Raw genomic sequence first — 26,265 nt, 5'->3', positions numbered from 1 at the left:
TCAAACCATGGTCATGCCAAAAGGCACGACCATGTCACTCAGGCAGTGTGGCTTCAAGGTTAGGCCATGTCAAAGGGCATGATCATGACACAGGACATACCCTGGCCTGTGCCCTGCTCTTTTTAAGGATAGTTCTTGCCTTTCTTTGAGGGAGGAAGGTTCTCCCTTATTAGACATCCATTTTGGTTCAGATCTATGCCCTCTCTGCTCTCCAATTGAAGACCTGAAGCTATTTTCATCATCTTCTTTGGCGCCAAAAGAGTGGGATTAGATCCAAAGTTCACTCAACATCTTGGATAAGCTTCTTCTCCCTTCTTCTCTTTAGATCAGATTTTGAGCTTATGATTTCATTGTCTTTATATTCATTCCTTCCTGTTATGAAGTAGATCTTATTGTTCTAGGATTAAGGGAGTAATTATGATGTGTGATTGATGTGCACTCTTGGATTTTCCAATTTCCTTTCCATATGTCATTGTTTATGCCTTATATTCATTCGATCTTCTGTGTGTGTGATGTGATTGTGCTTAGATCTCATGTATGGTTGAATGATTATATAGTTTTGTTCACCCCGTAGAGGGGATGTCCTAGATAGTATGACAAGGGGGCCTTAGTGACAAAGGTAACCCTTTAACTGACACTACAAGAAAATTGTGATTCTACAACACTTAAACGACAACACTTTTTATAAAAAGCGTTGTCTATTTTTTTTAACAACGCTTTTAGTGAAAAGCGTTGTCTATTTCATTATTTTCTTATTAATAGACAATGCTTTTCTAAAAACCATTGTCTATTAGTGATTTTTACGGGTCAAAGACAATGCTTCATAAAAAGCGTTGTCTATTAGCCTTTTTTTAGTGTCTACGACAATGTTTTTTAAAAAGTGTTGTCTATTATTAAGTTCTCATCTAAATCTTGATTAATACAAACCGTTGGATCTAAGTAAAGAGTAGAAAACCCGAACCCTTCTCCCAACTCGTATCTTCCGATCATTTTTGATCTCCCCACCCTTCTCTCAACTCCTCATCTCACGCGCGGCCTTCTCCATCCAACTCCTCCTCTCACGCCCTCTCCTTCCAACTCCTCTCCGGCAAACCCCTCTCCGGCGAACCTCTCTCCGGAAACCACTCCTCCGAACTCCTCTCCGTCAAGTTTCAAGTTCTTTACCTCGGACTTGCAACGGTTTGAGTCATTCCTCTACGATGACGACAACTCCACCCTTCCTCCCTCCTCCGTTCTCCAAAAGTTGCTTCCTTTTGCCGCAGTTCGTCCTCGACTCCTCGGCATTGTCTTCTGCCCTACTTTCCTCTACTTTTTTGGTGGAGAGAGAACTAGGTCGCGGATAGAGAGAGAAAGAGAGGTGGGTCATCTTGATGGAGTGCGGAGATGAACGGAGAATCGAAGGGTGGCTGTACCTCATCCGGTCGAATCGCCTCGGACTACACTACCCGAGGAAGAGGTACTTTATCCTCGAAGGTAAGCCCTCAATTGCTACAAGAACTGGCCCGCGCCGGATGGAGAGGTACTGGGAATCTGCCTCTCTTTTTTTCGTCTCGATCTCTTTTGGGGAATGGGAGAAAGATGGGCCTTTTATTTCTTGTTTCTTTGAAATCTAGTGTTGAATTTTCTTTGCTATTTTTCTTAGTTTCTTTGGTTAGAACTGACCTTTTTGATGTTTTATTGATCGAGTTTTTAATTGAATGGAGAGATGTCTTAGGCGTGAGCATTCTTTAGAGTTTTGTTTCTTTGTTGATCATCCTAATCTGATCAACCGAATGAAACTCATGATTTTTCTACTACAACTCTTGGTTCATGTGGAGAGGGAATTTTTCATTGGAGAGCGTGACCTTCTTGGTCAAACACTTATATATTCTTCTTATCTTCTTTAAGTAATTGCAATGTTTTTGACAAAAACTTTTTCTGTTTCATGTTATTCTACATTTTTGCTCACATTTCCCCTAGCCATTTCTTTTGTGGTATCACCATCTCAATTACAGTTTGCTCAGTGAAACAATCTTCCCCGTTGAAATATTTAGCTTCAAGTTCTTTGCGTTGTTTGTGCATACCCATTCTGTCGTATCATTTGCATTCTTTGTCTTTTGAGTTCCATAGGTTACAACATTCCCTCTATGCCTTTGCTCGTGATTAACTTTATGAACATGTAAAGTTAAGATCTAAGACTAGGAAGTTGAAAAAAAACAAGGTTAATTACTAAAGTTCTGAATAGATTTGTTAAAACTTAGAATTGTATTATTTTTGCATTTGATATTGTACTTTTCTTTTATTATGACACAATATTTATGAATAAATGACTGTAACAAAAAGTTCTTGAATCACTCACTATATTGCGCAACAAAGGATTTATGATCTTGTTCCGAACATTGCAGATTAAATAATAGAAATTCTCTTAAAAATTATTTATTTGATCTGGTCCCAGGAACAGTCCACACCACACATGTCTTAAAAATAATATTGATGGTATTGTTGCTTTGCCTTTGTTGCTTATTATCTAAAATTTCTCAAGCCTAATACACTATGATTTAGACCTTTGTTGCTTATTATTTTGCTGTCATTTAACTGTCTGCTTCCGATTTTGTTTGGATATCCTTTTTTACGTTGCATGACATCATTTTGTTTGTTTATGCAGGTTTGATGTTGTTATACACTTCGCTGGACTAAAAGCTATTGGTGAAAGTTCATTTAGGAATACTTTTATTTGTCTAAACCCCTACTACACTTCACTGGACATAGTTTATAATTACTTTTTATTTATCTTGCAGTGAGAGTCTTCAATATTACTTTTTCTTTAAAATGCTCCAGCTAGTGGTATCCTTTTGACTTCCTAGTTAAATATATTTGATTTGTGAGCAATAGTTTCTCCAGCTCATTAATTTTCACTGTTGCTTATTAGTGGCTTCTTATCAATCCTAGTGGCTAGTCGCTTGGATGTAGATGCTCCAGTTCTAATCAACACAATGACACTCTAATATGGATAAGTTTTGTTTTGTACACAATCTAATTATCATTGGTGACTAGTCACTTAGGTGGAGATGCTCCAGTTCTTAAACTTTAGATCATTTTTTTCCTACTTGGCTCAAGCCACATCAACAGTAGTTAAAAAATTACAAGGGCAACAATTAAGCTGTAGCTCAGATACATTGGAGTACTTTCTTGTCTTCAGTTTGTAAATAATTACAAGGGCAACAATTAATCTTGTACTTTCTTTTCTGACACATATATTTTTTTTCAGCTATGCTTGTCTTTCCCTTCTAATGATTATTACATCTTATGAAATGCCCATTCTAGTGAAATTGTGATAACTAACTGATAGCACCTTTTCAAAATAGAACAACTGCCAATTATGTTATTAATTTCTAAATTTCCCATTTTTATATGAAAATCATCTTCTCTAATATTTGTTCCCTAGCACTGCATCTCCAGATATGGGACCCGAGCTGGAAATCTTGAATGATGACTATAAGGCTCATTTATCTTTAATTGCTTGCCTGTATATGAATAGTTGATTTTTAACAGTTTCAATTAACCTGGATGAATCTTTGTATGTTAGGTAACTTGCATGATTTTGTAATATGAGGCATAGGAACCTTCAATGGTTATCTACAGTGTAACCTTCTTCTGAGGTCATTTAGTTCTGTAATGTGAAATTTTCAATTCGGATTTGCATAATTTTGAACAGGTAGTATTCTTGCTTCTTAATATTTTTATTCATTTATTATTTTCATAAAGTTCAATTGTTCTCTATGGTGGGTAATATAACTTTATAACCTTGTTGACGCTTGGCATATTAGATAGTTTAGATTGCCAGTTATTTGGGTAAAAGAACAACTATACATAAATTACATTTAGAAAGATATGCTTGTACATCTATTACTCCATCTAATGAATTGTAGCTAATGCAGGTAAGAAGACATCACCACCTTCCTTACGATCTGCATCTACCATTATAGTGGTTGGTGTAAGTTAGAGGTAAATTGTTCAAAGTTAAATAACTTGTTGGTTTGAACCTAGATGTTACTGAAACTCATTGTTGGTTTTGTGGAATCTGCTATTTCTTCCTATACCTGCATTAGATATAAAGACTAAATATTTTCATTCAAGTTTCGCAAGTTAGGTTCAGACTTTGTTGAAACACGTTCTTCAAGCGTGGAATATTTACTTTAACAAAGTATCTGCTATTTCCTCCTTTAGCTTTTCCTTTTCTTGCTTTCGCATGTTCGGATTCTGGCATATTTACTTTAACAATGTGTTAATTCCTCGATGTATTGTTTACTGCTTGCATTTGATCAATTGCTTTATCTCATAGTGGCGTGGCATAGTGAGGTCATGTGTTTGAATTAGATATTTTCCTTTGATGTTACCCTAATTGGTTTAGGTCAACATAGTATCCGGAAAGTTAGATTGGCAATTAGCATTTTTTGGTTATAATAGCGGCTGAGTGATGAATGAGAAGGTTTGGTTAAACTTTGAGTTTTCACTTCACTTGTGTTGTATAACTGACCACTCAAATTGCATACGAGTGCATACAAACTCATTCTATTTTATTGTAGAACGTTTTGAAGTAAGTAAAGAAAAATATACAGTTAGATGTAACAATACGAAACCTAATCATGAGTTCATGTGCTCTGAAAGTAAGTTGATTTGATAATTTCTTCTTGGTATCCTGAAAAACAAGTGAGGTTATGCCTTCATAGACATTCTAGTTGTTGATTGGATAGCCATCTCTTTTCTCTAACAAGTTCTTTCACAGTACTAATGACAACTTTGTTTCACTTTATGAATACTAGTTTAGCTTTATCAAAATTTTAAATTATTCCTGTTAAGTATCCAAGACTAGAAGTGAGTTTGAAGTGATTTTTTGTGAAGAAATGAATACAATATTGTTTTCTGCAAATGACTTCTTTTTATATTTTCCACATTAATATTTTCCTGAAATAGTGCTAGGAAATTAAATAGATCTGTAGGATCTTCAGTCCTGGCCATTTATTACTAGTGTGATGAGCAGTATGTTTTCTTGTATTCCTCATTCCTAATAAAATGTGGTTTCAATGGATCTGCAATATCACTTAGCTTATCTATTTGTAAAATATCTTAAACTGGAATTTGAACTGTGACCTTTGTTTTCAGCTTTTACCATCGAAAATTTCTTTTGCATAATACTGATGGTATTGTTTTCTGTGGCAGATACACAGTGGTAGGTGTTTTGTCCCAGTCTCAAGCCGATAATCCTTTTTGATCAGTATATCTAGTAGAAGTAAGCATGCAGATCGTTGTCTTCGAGGCCGACTAGCTATTTTGTGTTTTTTTTATTTTAAATTTGAATGTCACTATCTACTTTTAAACAAAACAATTTAGTCTTTGTGTATAGTTGAATTCTCCTGTAAATACTAATACTTTGTAATTGAATTCTATTGTTTTGGTACGAGTTTGAAATCATTAGTTGAGCTAATTAATGTTATTTTATATGTCAAATTCAAATCTAGACATGGTAAAAGAAAATTAATAGTTTTGTAAATATAAAAAAAATGATTTTGTAAATAGTTTTTTTTTATTTTTATTTAAAAAGACAATGCTTTTAAAGCGTTGCACAAGTGTTGTCTTTGCCAAAAACAACAACGCTTTTAAAGCGTTACAAAGATGATGTTTTTGCAAAAAATACACAATGCTTTTAAAGCGTTGTCTTCGCTACAAACAACAACGCTTTAAAAGCGTTGTCGTTGAGCAGACTTTTAAGAACAGTGCCTTTAACAACGCTTTTTCAGGCACAAAGATAACGCTTTAAAATCGTTGTCTATTAACTTTTTTCTTGTAGTGTGGGCATTTAGAGAATCACCTTGAAAGGGAGAGTAATTCCCTACAAGGAAGTATAGAATTAGGCTTATTGGGTTATTTATATGTTCATGTTATCAAATATTTTATGTATTCTTGTGGATGTATGACTGGGAGCTCTTGTGACAAGGGTATCCCTTGAACATGACTTCATAGAAATCACTTCCATTATGTAGTATTGAATGTTAATAGAGATGACACTCTGACATGACTATTGCGGGAAAGTGTCGGTGATGAATTAAACTTCCTACCTGTGCATATGAATAGAGGATGGATGATTGGTGATCCTTAGTACATTGATTAGCATCACAAAGAAATCAAACTCATAGAACATTTCCTTTAACCAAAGTCCTCTCTCTCTCTCCCAATCTTACTTCTCTTTACTTTAGTTCATAAATTTTTAATTATCAATCACTTATATAATTCATTGTGATTGATCTCTAGTGCTTATATTCAATTCTTATGAGTTTGATATCTTTTATTAATTGATGACAATAGTGTACTTGTGGATTGTACATATTAATTTTTGGCGCCGTTGTTGAGAACTGCTCATATACCATTAATTGACAACCACTTGAGTTAAACTAAACATTGTTTTCTTATATATTTTGTAAATATTCTGCACTTTGATTTTTGTTTTTCCATTTGAACACAATTTATAATTTTGTATTATAAATTCTTATTTTTAAGATTTACATTTTCAGTTAGCAAGTTAATTGATCAAATAAAGATGATTCAAAAGCCTCTAAAAGAATATGTTACTCCCAAGTCGGCAAAAGAATTGAGTCTTATTGTACTACCAGAAACTCACTCTCCCAACTTTGCTCTTGATCCAACTTTTATTTTTAAAATTCAAGAAGATTAGTTTGGAGGATTAGATATAGAAAGTCCTTGCTCATACTTGATAAAGTTGTATAGGTATTGTAATGAAGTACGTAGGGATCTCGTCGGATTCAATTCTGTTGATAGTTTTCCCTTTTAGCCTTAGAGGCACTACAAAAAAGTATGATGTAACACTTTGCAACCCAAAAGTATAAAAACTTAGGATGAACTTGAGAGAAAGTTTTTGAACAAATATTTTCTCCCAAAGAAGATAACTCAACTCAAGAATCAAATCCTGCATTTCAAACAAACGGAAGGGAAAATGTTATGCCAGGCATGGGATAGATTTTTAAATCTTTTATATCAATGTCAACATCATTGGATTGAGGACTGGTTGGTAATCTGTACATTTTATATAATAATTTCCTTCTAGAACAAGAATCTACTAGATTAGGCTGTCAGAAGTTCTTTGCTTAATAAAATTTTGAATGAAGCATGTGAAGTAATCGATTGGGTAGTAGCAAATCTCAACGAATGGTCGGGAGAAAACCAAATGACTCTCTCATTCAGAAGTCCAGAGATAAAAAGGGTGGAGATGGCACTGTAGTCTAGAGGGAACCTAGCCAAGAGAGAAGTGGAACCCAAAACTCCTCAGAGGAAGACATTCATCTTTATCGGGAGGATCTCACAGAGCTATTACCCTGGTGCAGTGGAACATTGACACAAAAGCTAGATCGTATGACTTCTCCAATGAAAATAACTACGGATATGGATTACGAAGATGCTTTAAGTGGACATAGAAGTAGTAATGATTGTTTGCTCTTATCAATATCAGAGGACCCCCTAGAGTAAAGTTTGAATTATGGAGAAGTAGAAGAGGACGAGAAAAGAATTCCTAGACTAGTATTGGAATATGAACAAATAAAGATAATTGAGCAGAATTCTATTGTACATAAAATTTTACCACCTCAAGTAGAACTGAAACCTCTACCATCTAACCTTAGATATGAATATCTTGGATTAAATTCCACATTTCCTATTATAATCAATGCAAATATGGCTGAGCTAGAAACCAAAAAAATAATTAGAGAGTTGAAATTGCATAGGAAAGTAATTAGGTACACCATTGATGACATCAAAGGGATCAGTCATTCTTTATGCAAAAGCTTAGTTGAATATCAAAGGAGATTAAATCCTAATATGAAGTAGGTGGCTCCAAAAGAGGTACTAAAGTTATTGGATGTAGGGATCATATACCTAATTTCTGACAGTGAGTGAGTAAGCCTAATACATGTAGTTCCAAAGAAAGGTGGAATGACAGTAATAAAAAATGAAAGCAATGAATTAATTCCAACTAGAATAGTTATTGAATGATGGATGTGCATTGATTATCAGAAGTTGAATAAAATAACAAGAAAGGATCATTTCCCCCTTTGAGACACACATTTGAGACCAAGTGGAAACTAGTCGCGAGTGGAAACTAGTAATTCACCCATTTGAGACCGAGTTAGGTTATTGGGGAAATGAATGCTATATTTCCCTTGATACTGAGTATTACTTTGGGGCTCTGTGTAGACGGTGCAGAGTATTTTTTGTGAGGGACGAAATTTGCGTATGGCAGGTAAGTGCCTATTGCCGAAAGTATGAGGAACACGATTAAATGAAAAATTAACTAGGCTTAGAGATTGACACTTGAGAAAGTTAGGCCACTCATCGCACTAAGCACGAAGAACTTCTACTTTGGCCACACTCAAATAATTTTTATATCATGCTTATCAATAAAACTATATGATAAGTTTATAATGATTCATTAGGGATTATTACATGTCATCTACGCACATAAATCTAGATTGTGGGTTTTTCTTGAGGACAAGTAAAGGTTTAAGTCTGGGGGGTGTGATGTGCATAGATTATATATACTTTTATGTATGTTTTGATGCACATCTACTTGTATTTCATGAGTATAATCTATGTTTATTGTACCCTATTTCTTTATAATGTCATATTTCCACTCCTTTTATTTTAAGAGATCTACTCTTTGCTTGCTTTGATTGATAGGACCTGATTTTGAGTGAAAATGGAGTAAAAGATGCACATTGGAGCAAGCATAGAGAAGATCATCTTTGGCCATGTGAAACCACACGACCGTGTGGCCTCCCCTTAGCAAAGCAAGCTCCGGCCTTGTGAACTCTAGAAGAGAAGCAGATCATAGCCGTGTGAAGCCACACGTTCATGTGGCCTCACCAGAGAAGAAGTAAGGCACGACCATGTGATCCCACACGGCCGTGTCACCCATCCAGCAGCAAGCGGAGCATAACCATGTGATCCCATACAACCGTGCAACTCTACTAGAGAAGGAGCAGGACACAGGCGTGTAATGCCCCTAGTTTTTTTTACACATAATAAAATATAAATTGTGGGCATCACCTATTCTTACTTCCATAAAGGTTTCTTAGTTCAAATTACATAGAAAATTCAAAGATAAACATAGCAAAATACAGAATTTAATCTGGATGGTCTTCGGGTTGTACTGCCCTTGTTCCGAGCTGGCTCATTGGTCAATGCCTCCTGTCTCATTTGTCTCATTATCTGAAAAAAAGTATAATCTGTGAGTCGAGAGACTCAGCATATTCAAAACAGTGTTATGTATTAATTAGCGAATATAATCTAGTGTACTAAGGGGAATCACATACAAGGTAACTTGGGGTCTCTCTACTAGCATACTATGAACGTAAGCATAGGCACCAATATAAGCAAGAGAGAATAAACATGAGCATGCATATTAACAACTATAATCATGAGCATGAACATAAACATGAATAGACTTAATCGTGGGCATGAACATAGCATATCCTGAACATAACATTTTTATAACATATTATGGACTTAACGTATTCATAGCATAACATGGATCTGAATTTAGATTATCCTGAACCTAACTTATTCACAACATACTATGGAAACTGATATTGGGTTCCCTCTGGGGCCTTGTCCCATAAATGGGCTCCCTCTGGGGTATTTTCCCGTAAACGGGCTCCCTCTAGGCCATTTTCCCATAAATGGGCTCCCTCCGGGGCCTTTTCCCTCACAGTATTCCCATCAAATCTCATCATGTTGTCGCAGTAGACTTACCGATATTAGGCTCCTTCTGGGGCCTTCTCCTGTAGACGGGCTCCCTATGGGGCCTTCTCCCGTAAACGGGCTCCCTCTGGGGCCTTCTCCCGTAAACAGGCTCCCTCTGGGGCCTTCTTCCTCACAGTATCCTCATTAAATTTTTATTAATTAATTTACCCGATATCGGGCTCCCTTTGGGGCCTTCTCCTGTCAACGGGCTCCCTTTGGGGCCTTCTCCCATAAACAGGCTCCCTCTGGGGCCTTCTCCCGTAAACAACCTCTCTCTGGGGCCTTTTCCCTCATGGTATCTTCATTGAATTTCATTAACCACTTGTTAATTATTGCATTAATACTATTTTACTAAAACTAGAATTAAAGTTCAAATTATCAATTAAATTGTTATAAAATTGCTTAACCAATTGCATTAACTAAATCATAGATTAATTAATTTATCTTAATTAATTCCTTAATCAATCTCTCAATCATACTTATTAATTAATTAATCTATCAAAATAAATTAATTAATTAAGTTGATTAAATTACTTAACTGACTTTTTAATTAATAATCTTAGTTATGCAACCCCTCAAATTAATTTTCTGATTACATTAATTAATCGTATTAATCAAATGACTTAATTAATCGACTATTTCTTCAATAATCTGTAACGACCACCCTTCTCACTACTACTACTCTCTAAGGGTGGACGCTACTTAAACTACTAACTCTACTTAACCGGTATGATCGAAACCACGAGGAGTCTCTACCGAAAAATTTCGGCAGAATCTCCCCTGTACCGGTGACAATAATCATCAATACATGCAAAATAAACCATCAGCCACATGCGCCTGATATATATATACTTCACAACCACGCAGTAAAAAGACACAACAACTTAAAAAAAAACTATTCTAGCAATAGCAAATGAATAAAGCTCCAACAGTGGAAACAAACAAACTAACAATGCAAAATAGACTCAATTAGCAACATAAGAAAAAGGAAACAACTCTTTAACAATCTCAAATGACATAAAGCATAAAGTATGACTCAATTCCCTAGATCTCTCCCACAGTCCTGGCATCACACACCATCCGCACCACCTTGTCGCCTTCCTTGCTATATCTTTTCCTTTCCTTTATCTGCAATAAGAGGAAATGCAATCTATAAGCAAAATTTGTTTAGTAAGCGCTATCTAACTCACAAAAACACGGATATGCATGTATACAAGAAAAACTAGAAACTGTATGCTCTAAAAGAAAATAAAGCATAAACATAGCTACTCATGTTAATCTAATAGCAAAGAAAAGCTAAGGAATCTACTCATGTATTTCTAATAGCTAATCATGTTATACAAGGATAAAACTGCATGCTGGAAGATAAATCTAATCATGCTAAATAACTAATCAGGAAACAAATAAAACTAATACTGCATGCTTCGAATTAAAATAAGCTAAACTTGCTGACTTTAAGCATAAATGGAGCTTGTTTCATTTGTTTCAAAACTTATACTTTATTACTTTAAAATAATAATCAACTTCTCTTGGGGCCCAGGTTTAGTACCAATGCGCGCTCCCTAATAGGGACTGTGGTAGCTAGTCATCAGTCCTACGAGGGTAAAGACCTTGGTCTTACCAGGGCCAAGACCTTGGAATTGGTCACCTGGATTTGTTTAACGACAACCTTGGAAGTCGGGTACTAACCTTTCTTTAAAATAAAATACTTATTATCTTTTTATGTTCTTATAATAAATTGCCTTGGCATTTTTTTGAGCACTTGGTGTGTTGCTGATCCCAATACTTAAAATTTAGGGATCCTAGCAAGACCTTGGTCTTTTCTTACTTGTAACTACTCATAATCCTCAAAAAGGTTTAATAGAACATATAATCATTCCACTAAAATACATGGCTGCTCATGCTTGCTAAATTAGCAAGGAAAACTAACTATATACTTCAATTTAAAGAGCTATTGAAAGCAAATGAACACATATATGCATATGTATCAATTATCTTTTACAGCCAAGTATGTTCAAGATACTTTAACTATTCATATGTCAAGATGTGATAATTTTGCTGTCAGGTTACATTTGCACAATACACTATATATGAATCAAAGCATTCACACTTGAAACATAACCTGTCAGACTCAATTTAAATCATCAACAAGTTATGCAACAATAGTTTAAAACAAGGAATTATACGGTCAAGTCAATAGCTTATGGAATTAAAAACACATGAACTTTAAAACTAAACTTGTGTAGGGACATTTGGAGCTCAAAATTCAATACATATATGAACATTTAAGTCCCCAAATGTGTTGATCTTGTTTCTGTGGTCACATAAATACACCAGACTTTACATGATTGAAGTAATCCATACTTAAGTTAGAGTTTGTACAGGCACATTCTTAGACAGCAACCAACACGTGAAGTTTATAGCTTGAGCACATAATCCTTTTGGCCAAATACCAAGCTAAGGCAGTAACCATGTGAATTTACAACACGCTTGTGTAAAAACATTTAGAACTCAAAAAGAAAATCATATCTTATCCAGTTACAACATCTATACCATAAATTTTTTCATGAGTCCTAACACCTAAATATTGAATCTCTTCTGTTTCCCTCATGTAACCCACGACAGAGTCATCCTAAACCCCCAAATTCAATCACTTTCAAAGCATGATTCGGAAACAAGAAAACCACTTATCCAAGGTTCACCGCAGCAATCATCTAAACATGGAAGCTTGTGGCAAATTCAAAAACAAGGAGAAATACAATCCGAAAACCACTCCTACCGCAGGTGAGAAGCTACTTACACTTGTTCTTGCACTTACAACCGCCGAAATGGTTCTAGGGTTTGGAGGAGGTGAAGATCTCGGCGGCTTCTTTGTGTTTCCGAGCTCCCCTCGTCGAGGTGGTCACGCACGGGTGAAGATCGATCGGAAAAAACCCTTTGCCAGCGCCGGAGGCGTGCCCTAGGTCCGCTTCATTTCCGCCCGAGAGGAGAAGCGCCGTCGCGAGAGAGGAGAGGAGCGAAAGAATTCGGGAAAGAAAACCTAAGTTTCTTTTCTTATAACTAGGGTTTTTATCATCTAACTACTGCTTAAGAATATTTCGCGCCCTACTCTTTCACAAAATATCTGCGGAACAGTTGGCTAGCTGCGTTTCCGCCGAAACCCCTGGTCATGGGTTCAAATCCTCAGTCGAGCCTTTTTATTCCCCTTTTATTTTAAATGTTCCTAACTACTGCTTAATTATATTTTGTTCTCTACTTGATTAACAAAACTCCCGTGGAACACTTGGTTGGCTGCATTCGGTTAAGGCTCGGTTCCGGTCCGAGGTCCACGGTTCGAATCTTGGCTTGGACATTATTTTCGTCCAAACTTCTCTCGTTTAGTAAAAATACCAAACAACCTCAGAAAATTCCATAAAAATACTCTAAAAACTCCTAAAAATCTCTAGAATATTTCTATTACATTTTTAAATATTTTAAATTACTTTTAGAACTCAAAATGAGGAAATTCAAGTTGTTACAATTCCCCATACCTTATAAAAAGTTCATCCTCGAACTTAGAATAATTCTGGATATTTCTTTCTTATACTGTCCTCACGCTCCGAAGTAACTTTCTCGTGCTTCTGGTTCTGCCAGATAACCTTCACTAGTGGTACTTTTTTGTTTCTTAGTCTCTTAACTGCTCTGTCCACTATCTATGTAGGTCTTCTCTCGTAGCTAAGATCCTCTTGGATCTGCACTGACTGAGGCTGAATCACTTGGCTAGGGTCGTGAATACACTTCTTTAGCATAGAGACATGAAATATACTGTGTATTGCTGACATGTCTTATGGTAAATCCAGCTTGTATGCTACTTTCCCTATCCTTTCTGTGATCAGGGAAGGTCCTACATAGCGAGGACTTAATTTGCCCTTCTTGCCAAATCTCATCACTCCCTTCATAGGAGCAACCTTGAGAAAGACTGAATCCCCTACTTGGAATTCAAGTGGCCTACGGCGTGTGTCAGCATAACTCTTCTGTCTACTCTGGGCAGTCTCAATCCTCTATCTGATCTTCTGGATAGCCTGAGTGGTTTCTTCTATCATCTCAGTCTGAATGCCCAGCTCTACTTCCATTTCTCTTCTTTCACCTGCTTCTTGCCAACAAATGGGTTATCTGCACTTCCTACCATACAACGCCTCATAAGGTGCCATCTTGATGGTGGCTTGATAGCTATTGTTGTAAGCAAACTCAGCTAAGCATAGATACTTGCACCAACTTCCCTTGAAATCTAGTGCACAAGCTCTGAGCATATCTTCTAAAATCTGATTTACTCGCTCTGTCTGTCCATCAGTCTGAGGATGGAAGGCTGTGCTGAACTTGAGTTTGGTGCCTAGTGCATTCTGAATACACTCCCAAAAGAGTGAGGTGAAACGTCCATCTCTATCAGAAACAATAGATTTAGGAACTCTGTGAAGTCTGATCACCTCCTTAACATATAACTGTGCCAACTGCTCTATAGAGTGGGACACCTTGATGGCTAGAAAATGAGCAGACTTGGTCAATCTGTCCACTATCATCCATATCGCATCATATCCATTTGTGGTTCTTGGGAGACCTGTTATGAAGTCCATGGATATGTCTTCCCACTTCCACTCTGGTATAGGAAGAGGCTGTAGAACTCCTCCTGGTCTCTGGTGTTCTGCTTTGACCCTCTGACATGTCAGGCAGGTACTGACATATTTAGCTACATCTCTTTTGAGTCCAGACCACCAGAACCTCTGTTTCACGTCTTGGTACATCTTGGTAGAACCAGGATGCATAGAGTAATGTGTACTATGAGCTTCTTCTAAAATTTTCTTTCTCAGATCTTCATCATTGGGAACACAAAGGAGACTCCCCTGATAAAGAATTCCACTGTCTGATACTCGAAACTCCGAATTCTCCCCTTTTTGTATCCCTTGCTTGATCTTTTGGATATCTAGGTCTTCACTTTGCTTTCTCTGTATATCCTCAAGTAGGGTTGACTCTAAGGTCAATACATAGAGTTTCCCATAAATAATTTCCATTCCAAAATCTGACAACTCCTTCTGCAGTGGTAGGGCTAATGATGACAAAGACATTAGGGATGCACTGGATTTTCTGCTTAGTGCATCTGCCACTTTGTTAGCTTTGCCTATGTGGTAGAGGATTTCACAGTCATAGTCCTTGACCAACTCTAGCCACCTGCGCTATCTCATGTTTAAAACTTTCTGGGTGAAGACATACTTTAAACTCTGATGGTCTGTAAAGATTCTGCACTGGACTCCATATAGGTAGTGTCGCAAGAGTTTCAGTGCAAAGACCACAGCGGCCAGCTCGAGATCATGAGTGGGGTAGTTTCTCTCATAATCTTTGAGTTGTTTGGAAGAATAAGCTATAACTTTTCCTTCTTGCATGAGTACAACTCCTAGGCCCATCTTGGAAGCATCACTGTAGATGTCAAAACTCTTGTCACTTTCTGGAACTATCAGGATAGGAGCACTGGTCAATTTCTTCTTCGGCTCTTGGAAACTCTGCTCACATCTGTCTGACCATTCAAACTTCTTGTTCTTCCTAGTGAGGCTATTAGTGGAGAGGCTATCGTGGAAAAGTCCTCCTCGAATTTCCTATAGTACCTAGCTAAACCAAGAAAGCTCTTGATTTCCCTACCTTTCTTAGGTCTACTCCAGTTGTTAACTGCTTCTATTTTGGCTGGATCCACTTGATGCCTTCTCTAGAAATAATATGACCTAGAAACACCACCTGATTTAACCAGAACTCACACTTTGAGAATTTAGCATAAAGCTGCTTTTGCTGAAGGGTATGCAGGACTATTCTCAAGTGCGTGTCATGCTCCTCTTGGGTTCTGGAATAGACTAGAATGTCGTCGATGAATACGATGACAAATTTGTCAAGGTATTCTCTGAACACTCTGTTCATTAAGTCCATGAAGACCGCTGGTGCATTAGTCACACCAAAAGGCATGCCTACAAACTCGTAGTGTCCGTATCTGGTCATGAAAGTCGTTCTGGGTATATCCCTTTCTTTCACTTTCAGCTGATGGTACCCAGAGCGCAGGTCTATCTTTGAGAATACTGTTCCCCTCTCAATTGATCAAATAAGTCGTCGATCCTGGGAAGGGGGTACTTGTTCTTGATTGTCACTTGATTCAGAGCTCTATAATCTATGCACATCCGCATAGATCCGTCCTTCTTCTTGACAAACAACACAGGAGCTCCCCATGGTGAATGACTAGGGCGGATGAAGCCTTTGTCGAGCAGCTCCTAGAGTTGTTCTTGTAGTTCTTTCAGCTCTGATGGAGACATGCAATATGGAGCTTTTGAAATTAGACCGGTACCAGGAACCAATTCAATCTCAAACTCCACTTCTCGATTGGGAGGTAGTCCAGGTAGCTCTTATGGGAATACCTCTGGATACTCACAGACTACCCGAACTTCCTCCTACTTGGGTTTTTCTTGTTCTTCTATATTCACAATGAGTGCAAGAAAATCAGCACACCCTTTAACTAACATCTGATGAGCTGTGAGGGAAGAGAGGAACTTCTGGGTCTTCTTCCTTGGCACTCCCGTGGATTCAAAAGGTGGTTCACCCTCTGGACTGAAGATTACTTTCCTTCTGCGGTAGTCTACTTAAGCACTATACTTGCTGAGGAAATCCATACCCAAAATGATATCGAAATCTTGCATGGCGAGGACTACCAGGCTAACATATAGTTCTCATTCTGCAATTCTGACTGGTACAACCCGAAGCCACTGGTTGGACTCCATGACTTCCCCAGAAGGTAGGGTCGTCAGGAACTTGGAGTTCATGCTTTCTATAGGTACCTGTAATTCTTTGGCAAAGGGTACTGATACAAAAGAATGGGTCGCTCCAGTATCAAATAGTGCAGTAGCTAAATGCTGAAAAATAACTACTTGACCTGTTACGACTGTAGAGGCACTAGCAGCTTCCTCTTTAGTGAGGGAGAATACTTTGGCACTGACTGGAACTGGTGAGGCTTCCAATCTTCCTTGACTGAGCTGAGGTCCTTCCAGAGTTGCAGGCATATAATATAACTGAGGTTTGCTTCCATATTGTATTGGCTGTGGCTGAGGTGCTTTGAACTTGTTAGTGTAGGACCGTTGGGCCGGCTAGAAGGGGGGGTTGAATAGCCCTGAATTAAACACAACCCTTTCTTGAACAATTAAGCTAACACTTGAAAAATAGATTAAGCAGAAAATAAAGCATAAAAACAAGGCACCGGATTTGACTTGGTTACAACTGGGAAGGTTGTTAATCCAAGGACGATGATTGCACTAAGAACTCCTTCAGGCGGAGAAGCCTCGTTTACAGCAGTGTAGGCACAAAAAGAAGGAAGCTAATCAAAGTAGTGGAAGCACACAAGTGTTGTTTACAATTTCTGAACTTGTTGAAAGCTTCTGGACCAAGGCTATATTTATAGCCTTGGTCGGGGCGCCTGGAAGGGTTCCGGGCGCCCTGGGGGGGATAAAATTTATCCCCCAACGTTCAGATCGAGATAATTCTCGATCTGGTCAAAATTACTGTTCCGGGCGCCCGGAAGGGTTCCGGGCGCCCCGGAGGGGTCCGGGCGCCCCGGTCAGTTCCGGGCGCCCCGGACCCCGAAAGTCAACACAGTTGACTTTTTTATCCGGGACCGCTTCTCTGGTTCAGTCCCGCCTCGGTCCGGTTCTTCCGCTCCGGATCCGCTCGTTTGGGTGATCTCTGCCTTCCGGAAAAAGGGCTCACCCGAACCCAACTTCCGGTCTTCTCGAGCGTGCTTCCCTCCGGCTTCTCGTCCCTCGGAATTACCGCGTGTTTCCTTCTCGTCCGCCAGCGTACTCATCCGCAGTCTTCGTCCCTCGGTCGTCGACCTTCTCGCTAGCTGCGTCTCTTGCTCCCCGAGCAATCTTCCGCTCCGGCTTTCGTACCTCGGAACCATCGCGCGCACTTCCTTCTCGTCCGCCGGTGTACTCTTCCGCAGCGCCTCGTCCCTCGGACGCACAGCGTGCCGTCCTTCTCGCTAGCTGCATCTTCCGCTCGAGTACCTGTGCTCCTAAGCTCCTGCACACTTAGACACAAGGTTAGAAACAAACAGGACCTAACTTAACTTGTTGATCACACCAAAACAACCTTGGGGTTCCAACAATCTCCCCCTTTTTGGTGTGATCAACCCAAGTTAAGCTAGGGCTAAAAATAGACATTAAATAACATTAAGTAAATTAACTTAATTTTTAATTTAAGTGCAAAAAGATTGAGAAAGGAAAAAATCAAATTAAATCTATCTACCTCCCCGTAGACTTATACTTTCCCTTCTCCCCCTTTGATCACAAAAAATGGGGTTCCAAGAAAAACAATCTAAGGGTTAAATACTTAGAAAAAGTAAAAAAAATTTCTAAGTTTTTAAGAAATTTAGAAAGTTTTTGTAAGTCATTTAAGCTGAGATTTCTTGTTTAGAAAGATTCTTAACTTACAAAAAATGATTTTTGAGAATAAAAAAAATTCTAAGTAAATTTCTAATTTGAAATAAAATGTTTTGAATAACCTTTTTCAAGCATTAATTAATTCTTGTATTAATGCTTCATTAGTAAGTTAATTAAACATTTATTTCAATATTTTGGCTTCCAGGTCGTGGCGAGGCACTAGGCCTTCTTGTTTATTGGAGCAACAACCACTTCCTTAGACAAAGCCTCATAAAGAAATTATTTGTTTAATTCTCTCACTTAAAGCGCTAATTTTAATTTTAAAATTAATTTAAGCATGATTTAGGAACCCAATACAGGTTCCAACCTACTGGATTAACTAAAAGGTTTTTAGGGACATGTTTTCTTGAGATGTTCCTGATTTGTCCCGGGTGATATTTAAAGTACCAATTTAAATTATTAAATCTTCTAAAACTGGTTTTAGATGAACATGCATAGTTCTTTAAGTTATCTATTTGAATTTTCAAATTTTGATTTTCTAATTCCAATTTTTCATTTTTCAATTTTAATTTATCTAATTCTTCTAAGAGACAAGACTTAGCTAGAATTACTTTTAAAATTTTATTTTCACTTTCTAATTTGCAACAGTCTTTTGTTAAAAGTTTAACGAACTTAAACATTTTATCGGGAGGAAGAGATCGTACCTGACTTACCTTGTCGATCTTGTTGTCCGTTTCTCCCCCTGAGCTGCTGCTTTCTTCCGACGTGTCTCCCCCTTCATCGATGCTCTCGATGCTCATTTCAGAAGAGCTTGAATCGCAGTCGTCGTCTTGATGGCTCGCCATCAGTGCGAGTCCGGAGAATGCTTCGACTTCCGATTCGGACGATGTATCGTCCCACGTCGCTTTCAGGGCCTTTCGTTTCTGGATAGGCTTCTTTCCCTTCTCCTTGTCTTTGTTCTTCAGCTTGGGGCAGTTGTCCTTGACGTGCCCTTCTTCGTCGCAGTGGTAGCAGCGGATCATCCTTTTCTTCTTCCCCTGCGGATGGTTAGCAGATCTAGATTTACAAAGTTTCTTGAATCTTCTTACCATCATTACCATTTCCTCGTCGTCGAGAGAGGATTCCGACTCAGGTTCGTCTCTCGAAGCTTTGAGGGCGACGTTGTTCTTGGGATCATTCATCCCTGCACATCTTGACTCATGGACTTCAAATGTTGAAAAAAAATCTTCTAATGAAATTTTTTCTAAGTCCTTAGAAATGTAAAAAGCATCTACTAGTGATGTCCATTTTGAATTTCTCGGAAATGAATTTAACGCGTACCTGAGCGAATCTCGGTTACTTACGAGATTCGTCAGTCCGGTGATTATTTCTTTAATTCTGGAGTGCAGATGTGCGACTGTCTCGTCTTCCCCAAGTCGCAGGTTTGTGAGCTGATTCCGAAGCAGATCTCTTCTGGCGAGCTTGGCTTCGGACGTCCCTTCGTGCAGCTCGAGGAACTTTTCCCAAAGTTCCTTTGCCGAGTTGTATTTACTGATCCTGTTGACTTCTTGAGGCGGAAGTACGCTTAGCAGATGGTACTCTGCTTTGTCGTTCGCCACGAAGTCAGCCTGCTCCTTTTTTGTCCATTTATCTATTTCCTTGTCCTCTGGAGCTTCAAAGCCAAATTTCATCGTTAAAAATAGTTCAATATCGGTTTTAAGAAATACCTGCATCAGTTTTTTCCATGTGGTGAAATCCCCTTCGTATTTCGGCGGGTGGATGCTTGGTCCGGCCATTTCATTGCTTCGTTCGGCAGTTAGTCCTCCTGAAGCGCCTCAGCTCTGATACCACTTGTAGGACCGTTGGGCCGGCTAGAAGGGGGGGTTGAATAGCCCTGAATTAAACACAACCCTTTCTCGAACAATTAAGCTAACACTTGAAAAATAGATTAAGCAGAAAATAAAGCATAAAAACAAGACACCGGATTTGACTTGGTTACAACCGGGAAGGTTGTTAATCCAAGGACGATGATTGCACTAAGAACTCCTTCAGGCGGAGAAGCCTCGTTTACAGCAGTGTAGGCACAAAAAGAAGGAAGCTAATCAAAGCAGTGGAAGCACACAAGTGTTGTTTACAATTTCTGAACTTGTTGAAAGCTTCTGGAAAAGGCTATATTTATAGCCTTGGTCGGGGCGCCTGGAAGGGTTCCGGGCGCCCTGGGGGGATAAAATTTATCCCCCAACGTTCAGATCGAGATAATTCTCGATCTGGTTAAAATTACTGTTCCGGGCGCCCGGAAGGGTTCCGGGCGCCCCGGAGGGGTCCGGGCGCCCCGGTCAGTTCCCGGAAGTCAACACAGTTGACTTTTTTATCCGGGACCGCTTCTCTGGTTCAATCCCGCCTCGGTCCGGTTATTCCGCTCCGGATCCGCTCGTTTGGGTGATCTCTGCCTTCCGGAAAAAGGGCTCACCCAAACCCAACTTCCGGTCTTCTCGAGCGTGCTTCCCTCCGGCTTCTCGTCCCTCAGAATTACCGCGTGTTTCCTTCTCGTCCGCCAGCGTACTCATCCGCAGTCTTCGTCCCTCGGTCGTCGACCTTCTCGCTAGCTGCGTCTCTTGCTCCCCGAGCAATCTTCCGCTCCGGCTTTCGTACCTCGGAACCATCGCGTGCACTTCCTTCTCGTCCGCCGGTGTACTCTTCCGCAGCGCCTCGTCCCTCGGACGCACAGCGTGCCGTCCTTCTCGCTAGCTAGGTCTTCCGCTCGAGTACCTGTGCTCCTAAGCTCCTGCACACTTAGACACAAGGTTAGAAACAAACAGGACCTAACTTAACTTATTGATCACACCAAAACAACCTTGGGGTTCCAACAGTTAGGACATTCTTTAGCCATGTGTCCTTCCTGCCCACATGAATAACATCCAGTCTTACCCAAAAGACAGGCTCCTGGATGTGTTCTCCCACATTTAGGACAGGGAGGGAACTTGGTCTGCTTGTTTGCTGGTCCTCCTTTCTGGTTACCTCCTGAGTTCCACTGCTTTCTTTCGTTATCTTTGCCCTTCCAGTGCTGCTTATTTGCTTGAGGTTTCTGACTCCCTGCTGTCTTGTCCTCGATCTTGACTGGCTTGTGTTGCGCTCGTTGTGCCCTGATGCTGTCCAGATAGTGCTCAGTAACTAATGCTCTGCTGACCAGCTCTTCGCCAGTCTGGGGCTGGTGAGTTCCACTACTCACATTAAGTGCTATCACTGGCCTCAGCATCCTGAGCATCAGTCTGACTCGTTCCTTCTCTGTGCTTACTAGCTCTGGGCAGAGACGAGCTAGCCTATTGAATTTCTTTACTGCTTCTTCCACTGACAGGTCACCTTGTCTGAATTCTATGAACTCCTCCTAATGCTTATTGGTGATCCGCTGGCGGAAGAATTCTTCATAAAACTCTATCTCAAAGTCAGCCCAGCTCATCTGATTGACTGCTCTCTTTCTCTTAACTCTCTCCCACCAAATACGAGCATCTCTAGATAGGTATAAAGAGGCACACTTGACCTTCTCGACTTCTGTCCAGTCAAGAAGCTCCACGATGCTCTCCAGTGTCTTGAACTAAGCCTGAGCATCCCAGGGCTCAGTCGTGCCTAAGAAACTTTCTGGATTCAGCTTCAACCACTGTATCAGGTACGCTTCTTGTCTTCTAGGTGCTGTGGGGACTTCCAAGGCGGCTGGTGGAACCTCAGTCACCACTGGAGTCTCCACATTGATGGTTGGAGGAGTGGGAGGAACTGACTGCTAATTGGCCATCATATTAGCAATCACTTGTTGCTGCTCTACTACTTGTCTCTGGAGTTGGGCAACAACTTCAGAGAGATTGGCTCAGTTGATCTAAGCTCTACATTCTCCTGATCTTGGTTCTCAGTACGAGCGATACGGGGACGTCCTTTTCTTGACATTTAGTTATGTAAAAAAAAAGAGAAAAACTAAAATCGTCTCTATTCTTCCTAGACATATATACATATGTAAACAAAAGAAAACAAAAACTTTCATCTTACTTAAGCATATCTAAGCAAATACTCTATACTGCAAATGATAAGGAAAAGCATAAAAGAAAACTTAAATACTTTCTTACTTGAAGACGGCAAGGCTGGTGCTGATGTGTGATGCTGGAGAATGGGGACTGCTCTGATACCAACTGTAATGACCAGCCTTCTCACTACTACTACTCTCTAAGGGTGGACGCTACTTAAACTACTAACTCTACTTAACCGGTATGATCGAAACCACGAGGAGTCTCTACTGAAAAATTTCGGCAGAATCTCCCCTGTTGTAACGACCCGACCCTCTTGGCCCATTTGGCGACCCATTTGGCGACCCTCGGGTCATCGACCATCGGCCCTTATGTCGTCGGGCCATTTGGCGACCTCTCATGTCGTCGACCGACGACCCTTGGCCGTATCGTTACTCACTAGGACTTTCCACCCCTGGTCAGTGGATTTTTGCCTCCCCCAGGATTCGAACTCTAAACCTCCAGGCTTAAGTTTTAGAGTTTATGAATCCTGGTAACCAAGTGAGATCATCTCACTTGGTTACCAGGATTCATAAACTCTAGTACTTAAGCTCGGAGGTCTAGAGTTCGAATCCTGGGGGAGGCAAAAATCCACTGGCTAGGGGTGGAAAGTCCTAGTGAGTAACGGCACGACCGACGGTCGACGGTCGACGACCCGAGGGTCGCCAAATGGGCCGCCAAATGGGCCGGGTCGTTACAATAAAAAGGTGCCTTTTTATTGAAACGACCCGGCCCTCTTGGCCCATTTGGCGGCCCATTTGGCGACCCTCGGGTCGTCGACCGTCGGCCCTTATGTCGTCGGCCAATTTGGCGACCTCTCATGTCGTCGACCGACGACCCTTGGCTGTGCCGTTACTCACTAGTACTTTCCACCCCTGGTCAGTTGATTTTTGCCTCCCCCAAGATTCGAACTCTAAACCTCCAGGCTTAAGTATTAGAGTTTATGAATCCTGGTAACCAAGTGAGATTGGAGGTTTAGAGTTCGAATCTTGGGGGAGGCAAAAATCCACTGACCAGGGGTGGAAAGTACTAGTGAGTAACGGCACAGCCAAGGGTCGTCGGTCGACGACATGAGAGGTCGCCAAATGGACCGACGACATAAGGGCCGACGGTCGACGACCCGAGGGTCGCCAAATGGGCCAAGAGGGCTCACTTGGTTACCAGGATTCATAAACTCTAGTACTTAAGCTTGGAGGTCTAGAGTTCGAATCCTGGGGGAGGCAAAAATCCACTGGCCAGGGGTGGAAAGTCCTAGTGAGTAACGACACGGCCGACGGTCGACGATCGACGACCCTAGGGTTGCCAAATGGGCTGCCAAATGGGTCGGGTCGTTACACCTATACCGGTGACAATAATCATCAATACATGCAAAATAAACCATCAGCCACATGCGGCTGGTATATATATACTTCACAACCACATAGTAAAAAGACACAACAATTTTAAAAAAAACTATTCTAGCAATAGCAAATGAATAAAGCTCCAACAGTGGAAACAACCAAACTAACAATGCGGAATAGACTCAATTAGCAACATAAGAAAAAGGAAACAACTCGTTAACAATCTCAAATGACATAAACCATAAAGTATGATTCAATTCCCCAGATCTCTCCCACAGTCCTGGCATCACACACCATCCGCACCACCTTGTCGCCTTCCTTGCTATATCTTTTCCTTTCCTTTATCTGCAGTAAGAGGAAATGCAATCTATAAGCAAAATTTACTTAGTAAGCGCTATCTAACTCACAAAAACACGGATATGCATGTATACAAGAATGCTCTAAAAGAAAATAAAGCATAAACATAGCTACTCATGTTAATCTAATAGTAAAGAAAAGCTAAGGAATCTACTCATGTATTTCTAATAGCTAATCATGCTATACAAGGATAAAACTGCATGCTGGAGGATAAAGCTAATCATGCTAAATAACTAATCAGGAAACAAATAAAACTAATACTGCATGCTTCAAATTAAAAGAAGCTAAACTTGCTGACTCTAAGCATAAATGGAGCTTGTTTCATTTGTTTCAAAACTTATACTTTATTACTTTAAAATAATAATCAACTTCTCTTGGAGCCCAGGCTTAGTACCAATGCGCTCTCCCTAATAGGGACTGTGGTAGCTAGTCATCAGTCTGACGAGGGTAAAGACCTTGGTCTTACCAGGGCCAAGACCTTGGAATTGGTCACCTGGATTTGTTTAACGACAACCTTGGAAGTCGGGTACTAACCTTTCTTTAAAATAAAATACTTATTATCTTTTTATGTTCGTATAATAAAATGCCTTGGCATTTCTTTGAGCACTTGGTGTGTTGCTGATCCCAATACTTAAAATTTAGGGATCCTAGCAAGACCTTGGTCTTCTCTTACTTGTAACTACTCATAATCCTCAAAAAGGTTTAATAGAACATATAATCATTCCACTAAAATACATGGTTGCTCATGATTGCTAAATTAGCAAGGAAAACTAACTGTATGCTTCAATTTAAAGAGCTATTGAAAGCAAATGAACACATATATGCATATGTATCAATTATCTTTTACAGCCAAGTATGTGTAAGATACTTTAACTATTCATATGTCAAGATGTGGTAATTTTGCTATCAGGTTACATTTTCACAATACACTATATATGAATCAAAGCATTCACACTTGAAACATAACCCGTCAGACTCAATTTAAATCATCAACAAGTTATGCAACAATAGTTTAAAACAAGGAATTATACGGTCAAGTCTATAGCTTATGCAATTAAAAACACATGAACTTTAAAACTAAACTTGCGTAGAGACATTTGGAGCTCAAAATTCAATACATATATGAACATTTAAGTCCCCAAATGTGGTGATCTTGTTTCTGTGGTCACATAAATACACCAGACTTTACATGATTGAAGTAATCCATACTTAAGTTAGAGTTTATACAGGCACATTCTTAGACAGCAACCAACACGTGAAGTATATAGCTTGAGCACATAATCCTTTTGGCCAAATACCAAGCTAAGGCAGTAACCATGTGAATTTACAACACGCTTGTGTAAAAACATTTAGAACTCAAAGAGAAAATCATATCTTATCCAGTTACAATATCTACACCATAAATTTGTTCATGAGTCCTAACACCTAAATAATCAATCTCTTCTGTTTCCCTGATGTAACCCACGACAGAGTCATCCTAAACCCCCAAATTCAATCACTTTCAAAGCATGATTCGGAAACAAGAAAACCACTTATCCAAGGTTCACCGCAGTAATCATCTAAACATGGAAGCTCGCGGCAAATTAAAAAACAAGGAGAAATACAATCCGAAAACCACTCCTACAGCAGGTGAGAAGCTACTTACACTTGTTCTTGCACTTACAACCGCCGGAATGGTTCTAGGGTTCGGAGGAGGTGAAGATCTCGGTGGCTTCTTTGTGTTTCCGAGCTCCCCTCGTCGAGGTGGTCACGCACGGGTGAAGATCGGTCGGAAAAAAACCCTTCGCCGGCGCCGGAGGCGTGCCCTAGGTCCGCTTCATTTCCGCCCGAGAGGAGAAGCGCCGTCACGAGAGAGGAGAGGAGCGAAAGAATTCGGGAAAGAAAACCTAAGTTTCTTTTCTTATAACTATGGTTTTTATCATCTAACAACTGCTTAAGAATATTTCGCGTCCTACTCTTTCACGAAATATCTGTGGAGCAGTTGGCTAGCTGCGTTTCCACCGAAATCCCTGGTCACGGGTTTAAATCCTCTGCCGAGACTTTTTATTCCCCTTTTATTTTAAATGTTCATAACTACTGCTTAATTATATTTTGTTCCCTACTTGATTAACAAAACTCCCGTGGGACACTTGGTTGGATGCATTTGGTTAAGGCTGGTTCCGCTCCGAGGTGCACGGTTCGAATCTCGGCTAGGACATTATTTTTGTCCAAACTTCTCTCGTTTAGTAAAAATACCAAACGACAAATGAGGAAATTCGGGTTGTTACATAATCAAACTACACTAATAACTCGGTTAATATTACTTGATCGACC

The sequence above is a fragment of the Zingiber officinale genome, chromosome 3A (assembly GCF_018446385.1).
Source record: "Zingiber officinale cultivar Zhangliang chromosome 3A, Zo_v1.1, whole genome shotgun sequence".
In the NCBI taxonomy this organism is placed as follows: domain Eukaryota; kingdom Viridiplantae; phylum Streptophyta; class Magnoliopsida; order Zingiberales; family Zingiberaceae; genus Zingiber; species Zingiber officinale.
This window is presented reverse-complemented; position numbering follows the sequence as displayed.